Genomic DNA, 6,715 nt, shown 5'->3' with positions numbered 1-6,715 from the left:
CATGATGACATATATATGTATATATACACAATGTTTATATGTTACATTAATTGAAAAAATACATTTCATAAATAGAATCGTATTTGTACTGGTCTTATATTAGAGGTACAAAGTCACACAGTTTTTTAAATGACAAATTACACATATATGCTTAAATGTTTTAACACTAAACATTTTGGGGCCCTTTATAGCTTGCTGTTCAGTGTGAGCCAATGCTTCCTGTTGAAGGCCATATACTTTCAACCTATAATTGGTTTACTTTTATAAATTGTTTTTTGGGATGGAGAGTTGTCTCATCGGCACTCATACCACATTTTCTTATATCTATTAAACACATTAATCTGATACATTTTTGTTGTAAAAGATTTTAAAAAACTACAACATGTGCGCAATTACAATAATATACACATGTACATGTATAATAATTTGATTCACTACTCATTTGTTCTGTCATTCATTGAATATTGCTTTATGAATAAATCAATCCTTGATTTGATGCCTAGTTATTTTTATTCATTGTTTTATTTTATTTTTGGTTTGCTGTAACATTAAGGTTTATCCCATAAACATGACAAACTGTATAATTAATAATTTCTAGGTAATGTACCTGTTTATCTAAACTGAAGTTAAGCTATACATCACAAAACTCAACAGATCCAGACTGGTAATCTTGAATTAAATGGTCTATTTCATAAGCCACATCCTCTCCTTCATATTTGATCTCATAAACAGCATTCAAATTGCCATAAGTCCCAGACAATACATAAAGAATAGTTCCTTTGTACCACTCTTTTTTACCTAATTGTTCGTCAATTATCCATTCCTGTTTGAATACTTCTACCCAAAAAATTGGTTGGTCTCAGCCTTGTTCTCCTAAAAGGAAAGTAAGGAAGCACAAACTGTATTATTTAATTTGTACAATAAGAAAGAGCAATGTATGATAATAAACGAATAAAGTGATTTTTTTATGTCAAAACATGTTATAACTTGACAATTCATAAATTTAATAGGTCTTACTATTTTTATTAAGAAGGGATATAGTTACGATACTGTTGTCAGGCCATTAAAGATTGCATATTTTGGCGTTAATATTTATTCACTTATAGGGTCTTTGCATCGGAATTAAACACATTTATTTAAAAACTAGTTGTTGGCATGACACGGGTTATGTTCTTCTCATATATGTTATGATGGTATGATACTAAACCCCTAACGGGAAGGATTGTGCTTGATATTCATATGATGAAGACATAATCTTTCAATCAGTTTAATTGATGTCTGGAGCTGGCATGTCAGTTAACTGCTAGTAGTCTGTTGTTATTTATGTATTATTGTCTTTTTTTTATTTTCTTTGGTTACATCTTCTGACATCAGACTCGGACTTCTCTTGAACTGAATTTTAATGTGCGTATTGTTATGCGTTTACTTTTCTACATTGGCTAGAGGTATAGGGGGAGGGTTGAGATCTCATAAACATGTTTAACCCCGCCGCATTTTTGCGCCTGTCCCAAGTCAAGAGCCTCTGGCCTTTGTAAGTCTTGTATTATTTTTAATTTTAGTTTCTTGTGTACAATTTGGAGTTTAGTATGGCGTTCATTATCACTGAACTAGTATATATATTTGTTTAGGGGCCAGCTGAAGGACGCCTCCAGGTGCGGGAATTTCTCGCTGCATTGAAGACCTGTTGGATACCTTCTGCTGTTGTCTGTTCTATGGTCGGGTTGTTGTCTCTCTTGACACATTCCCCATTTCCATTCTCAATTTTATTGACTTTAAATAATATCATTGATTTAAAAAATAAAAAAAAACCTAAAGTTGTTTATGCTGGTGTTTATGTTGTGCTGTTGAATTGCTGTTTCATTAATGCAAGCTTCAATTCTCATTTTAATCATTCTTCATTGTTTCCATGGTTATATGACCTTACTATTTAGCTTTTTTATATAAATGGTAATGTTCTATACATTTTCATTGAAATGTTTTACAAAAAGTTTATCTACAGTTATAAACAATTGTTTTTAGCAAATAATGTGTTTTGTAAACAACTTATATAAATCTTTTATGGCATATAATAAATCATGCTTTTTAATGTTTATATTAAATATATTATATTCAAACATAATGATAAAGTTACCTATTGCGAAGTGGAGCAGGTCTTTGAAGTTCAGTGTCAACTATATCAGAGTCAGATGAGCTGGATGATTCAGATACTCGTTTCTTAGATCTTGCATTAACTGATTCTGTAGAGCTTTTACTTCTTTTTCTTCTAGGTCGCTTTGATTGTAATGATGCAGTATACTGTAAATGAAATATTTAGTATTAAAACGGTGTCAGTTTTCATTACAATTTGCCAAAAAAATATATAACATATTTGAAGACAATATTGAAAAGCACTGCAAAAAGTGTTGAAGCTTTAGTTAGAGTACATCTGATTCTTAATTTGCTCCAAGAGGGGCACTGGATCATGTGCTGTTTATTTCTCACTTTTCTTTTACAACAACACCGCCTATTATATATATATATATATATATATATATATATAAATACAAAGATCAAATATATATATACCTGTAATATATACATATATCTTTGTATAAGCTCTTATGCAATATTCACAAGCAATTACCATTTAATTTGTAGAAGGATTAAATACAAATAATTTTTATTTGCCATACTGACATTGACATATACCATGTATACCAAGTAGTTCTTTTAAATACATGTATTCATATATGATACAAGACAATTTATCTTTCATGATCAGTTTAAACACCAACAAATCAAATATATAATGCTTAATATGCCAGTAAACACATTATCTCTTAGTCTATATAGCATTATTTGATGTCTGTCATATTAATATAAATTAAATTTTTATTTAACATACATTTGTACACGTAATAGCATGAACATAATTGTTTAATGATACCAGTATGAATTTCAATTGAAATTCAACATGAAAATCATACATATTTTCAACTTACACTCATATAAGGCGATGGAAGGCATCTGATTGAAAAAAAGTAGCTTTATACACTGTGTCTATACTTACTGCTGTACATGTATATCAAACGTATTTTACTAAGGGTTACCATACTTCATGTCAGGGGGTCTGAATGGGGATATATCAAGCATTTTCATATACAATAATTTAGGTGATTTTTCTCTATTCTTACTGTACATTATCATCCAATTTTTTCTATTGGCCTGTTTTTTGTTTAGTTTTGTTCCATTCATCTGTATTCTCTTAACCTCATTCCAGACAATATTGTATTTATAACAACTTATCCATATTCCAGGTTCTCAAATGCCTGGGCTTTTTCCTTCTCGAGGACTTGCTAACTCTGGAAGTAGCACTTTGTTGTAGAATGCTTCCAGTTTTGGCAACATGGTGTTTTCCCACAAATCAATATTACGATAAATTCGCTGAATAAAAAGTTGATGAGGATTTAAAGTTCTAACTACAAAATCGATCCATTCTCTGTTACAAATGTTGATAAGACCATGGCATTGATAAAAATATATGTGATTTTCTTTAAGTTCCAGTTTTCCATTCAGATTTTTGAGACAAAAGTTTTTGTTTTCCGAAGCTTGCCACAGATTTATAAGTTTGGAATGTAACAAATTTTCAATTTCAATTAAACCAGATTTTCCTTTAGATGTTGAAACTAAACCATCTGGACTTCCAGCCAAGAATGCTTGAGTTGGATGTATAACAAGTCGACTGCGCTCAACACAAACATTTTCGGATTCCTCAGCTTTTTTCAATTTATATTCTTCAATAGTTGTATCTTCTTCAAGAATACCTTTTCTGGTGTGACGATTTCCAGTAAATGTAGAGTATAGAATATTACGGATAAATTTAGCTGTTAGAAGTGACGGGTTTCGTTTAACAATAGATCCAAAATTAGTTGCTGTAATTCTTTTTTTTTCTCTCAGAATGCCAAAGACCAGATTGTGATTGTAAAATTGTCAAATTTGTTATGTTTAAGAGTTGTTGTTCCGAAAGGTGAATATGAAGGTTTAAATAGTCTTGTTTCAGTTTTATGAGATTATCAGAAGAAACGTCATCAGTAACATCTATGGCTTCTGGGCCATAAGCTTTGCGAGCTTTCTTGGAGGTGCTTGTTTTGAGACAGGACATCTTTTTCTTCCATCGAACCTGTTGAATATTAGGTTTAGACTTGTGCCTGATCGAATTGGCCAATGTCTGTTCATGACGAGCATACAATTTCCGGAAAAGATGTCCAGGCTCAGTACCAGTACTTGACTCCCAAACCTTACAAGACCACTGTGGTCTTAAATTCATTCGTAGAGCCCCACCATAGCAACGAGCATGCCAAGATCCTCGATTGCAGAGGTTGTGTACCTTGCCCCCATCAAACTTGGTTCGGATATGCATCCAGCTTTCTGCGAGATTGGTTGTGGAGTTGTTTATAAGTCGATCGGATTTTTCAGCAATCCTGCATAAAAGGTTTGTTACATCTTTTATGATGTGCTGCTCCACATTATTGTATGCTATAGTGGTACCAAAGCGAGCCTGTTCCTGCGCTGAAATAGATGCCCCCTCACTCCAGTAATTTATCTGTTGGTCAATTAACTGTTCTTCAATACCTAATTCAGATGTGTTGGTAGATATTTGTAGAGATGTATTATCCTCATTTGTAGTTTGGAGCTGCTGATTTTTTGCCCGACAAAAATCAGAACATTGGCTATGGTTGCCAAAAACATGGTGAAGAGAATTCTTTATGTCATGTGTTAGTTTTCTCATGGCATTATATTTATCATTTTTTTTGTCCTTAAGTTCTCTGGAGCGGACACGTATCGCACATCTAAGTGCACTTACAAGTCGAACTCGAGTATTTTTTGTCAAGTGATGTTTTCCTTTATAGAGTGGATTATCTGTTACCAATTTTTCTAGGTTTGATCTAGAACATTTACAAAGGTGATTTGCACACTCCTCTTTTGAAACAGACCGTCCCCAACCTGGTACTTCCTCTCTGATTCTAGCAAAAACAGAGGAATCCCCATCCCCTACCAGTCTCATATATCTAAGTCCGTGTCTGTTTTCGGCCTCACGAAACCCTTCCAATATTATGTCACCCTCCATCGACTGACTGTCTAGATCCCAATTTTTGAAGCAAGAATGAGGTGTACTATCATTTTTGTTATAAATGTAGCAATATTTGTTTCGAACTCCAATGTGTAATAATATTTTTGTTTCTTTGCCAATAATTATAGCTACACCACCAGCTGCATTGTACGAATGTTTATGTGTTCTTTTAGACCACCCACCATCTGCTATAACTGTAATTGCCGGAATTTCTTCATGGAAATCATTTCTTTCAATAGCTAGACGCCTCTCTTCTTGGCCTGCAATCATCATCTCTTTATCTAGAACGCTGTGCCACCAATTGCCTATTTCTGTTTCGATTGCGCTAAAAGACGGCTGCGATAACCCTGGGGAATTTAGAGTTGCTAAAAACGCATTAAGGTGAGATGGGCCATTGCCGGTCACCATACTGCCCCAAACTGCACGTACATTAATGTCATATCTTTTAGATCCTGGGACCTTTGGACTGCTTTCAAGCTTAAATTTCTGTAAACATCCTATGCACTGAGCCAACATAACAGTAGCCAAACCCAGCGAACGCACTTCTGTCTCTAACTTAATTGGTGTCTTCCCTTCCTTAGCCAAGTTTATTGCACCGGCACATAAACATACATGCAAAGTTGTATCAGATATGTGTACTTGTAGACAGTCTAAATTCATAACCCGATAACCCTTTGCAATTGGCAAGTTGTTTTTTACTTTTCGAATCTTTAGCTTCAAGTCACAACCAGTTGAGAATGTTGTATAAACTTCTTTGTTTCCATACAGTGGTTGGTTATTGAAATGTTTGGTTTTTTTGCGTATTTTCAACTTCAAAATGTGTTTTCTTTGGTTTCTCTGCCTTTTAATTTCATAAACTGGTCTACCCAAATGTTTTACTCTTTTAAATGTTCTGTGTCTCCCTACACCTCTACCAAAAATGCGACCTTTCTTGTATTTGCTCCCCATTTTACTTCATATATATATATATTGTTGCAATTCAATCTGTTTCCCTTTCAGTGTTTCCTTTTGCTTTCCTTAGATTTTTGTTTTATTTGTTCCTCTAATGAAACTTATAATTTTTACTTGCCTGTCAAAGTATATCATTCTTACCTATATATATGTGCCTCAAAATCATTATTTTTCAAAATAAAATTAGTAATTATTGAAATATTACCTACCGGAAATGCATATGTGCAGAGAAAATCATTCAACAAACATAGTTGATTTTTATCCCTTGTACTTACAAACAGCCTCCGATCGATCATTAATTATGTTATTTGTTTGGGGTTTATATATAGAAATGACATGACACATAATCTTACCTATAAATATTCACCGATTGTCCATAAAAAGTATTAAAACTGTTTGTTAACGTCTTCGTGATCTTTGATCAACCATTTTTCTCCGAACCGGATATAAGTTATCTGAAATAGTTAATGCTTTCGTATAAGAGTTAAGTGTTAAATATTATGTAAATCATTTAATAACTATGCATTTAATATTAAAATAAACTTCTTCGTATCAAAAGCAATGTTGTATTATTAAACATTTCAATATTATAGTGTTTTCTTTAATTCGAAACAGCGGATTAATTTTAACTTCTACTTTCGGTTTCCAAAGGTA

At 32.9% G+C, this 6,715-nt stretch overlaps 1 long non-coding RNA gene across 1 annotated transcript; it reads right to left on the bottom strand.

Annotated features, from left to right (window-relative positions):
• Positions 1-565: 565 nt before the first annotated feature.
• On the bottom strand, positions 566-6,508 carry LOC127726420 (uncharacterized). The gene is made up of 3 exons (XR_007993532.1): positions 6,415-6,508; positions 2,132-2,295; positions 566-873 (listed from the first exon to the last, which is right to left on the bottom strand). It is a non-coding gene; the product is annotated as an uncharacterized LOC127726420 (long non-coding RNA).
• Positions 6,509-6,715: the final 207 nt, after the last annotated feature.

This window comes from Mytilus californianus, unplaced genomic scaffold, assembly GCF_021869535.1.
Source record: "Mytilus californianus isolate M0D057914Y unplaced genomic scaffold, xbMytCali1.0.p SCAF_17, whole genome shotgun sequence".
In the NCBI taxonomy this organism is placed as follows: Eukaryota; Metazoa; Mollusca; class Bivalvia; order Mytilida; family Mytilidae; genus Mytilus; species Mytilus californianus.
Note: the sequence above shows the minus strand (reverse complement) of the source record. Positions and strands in the feature narration are given on the sequence as shown.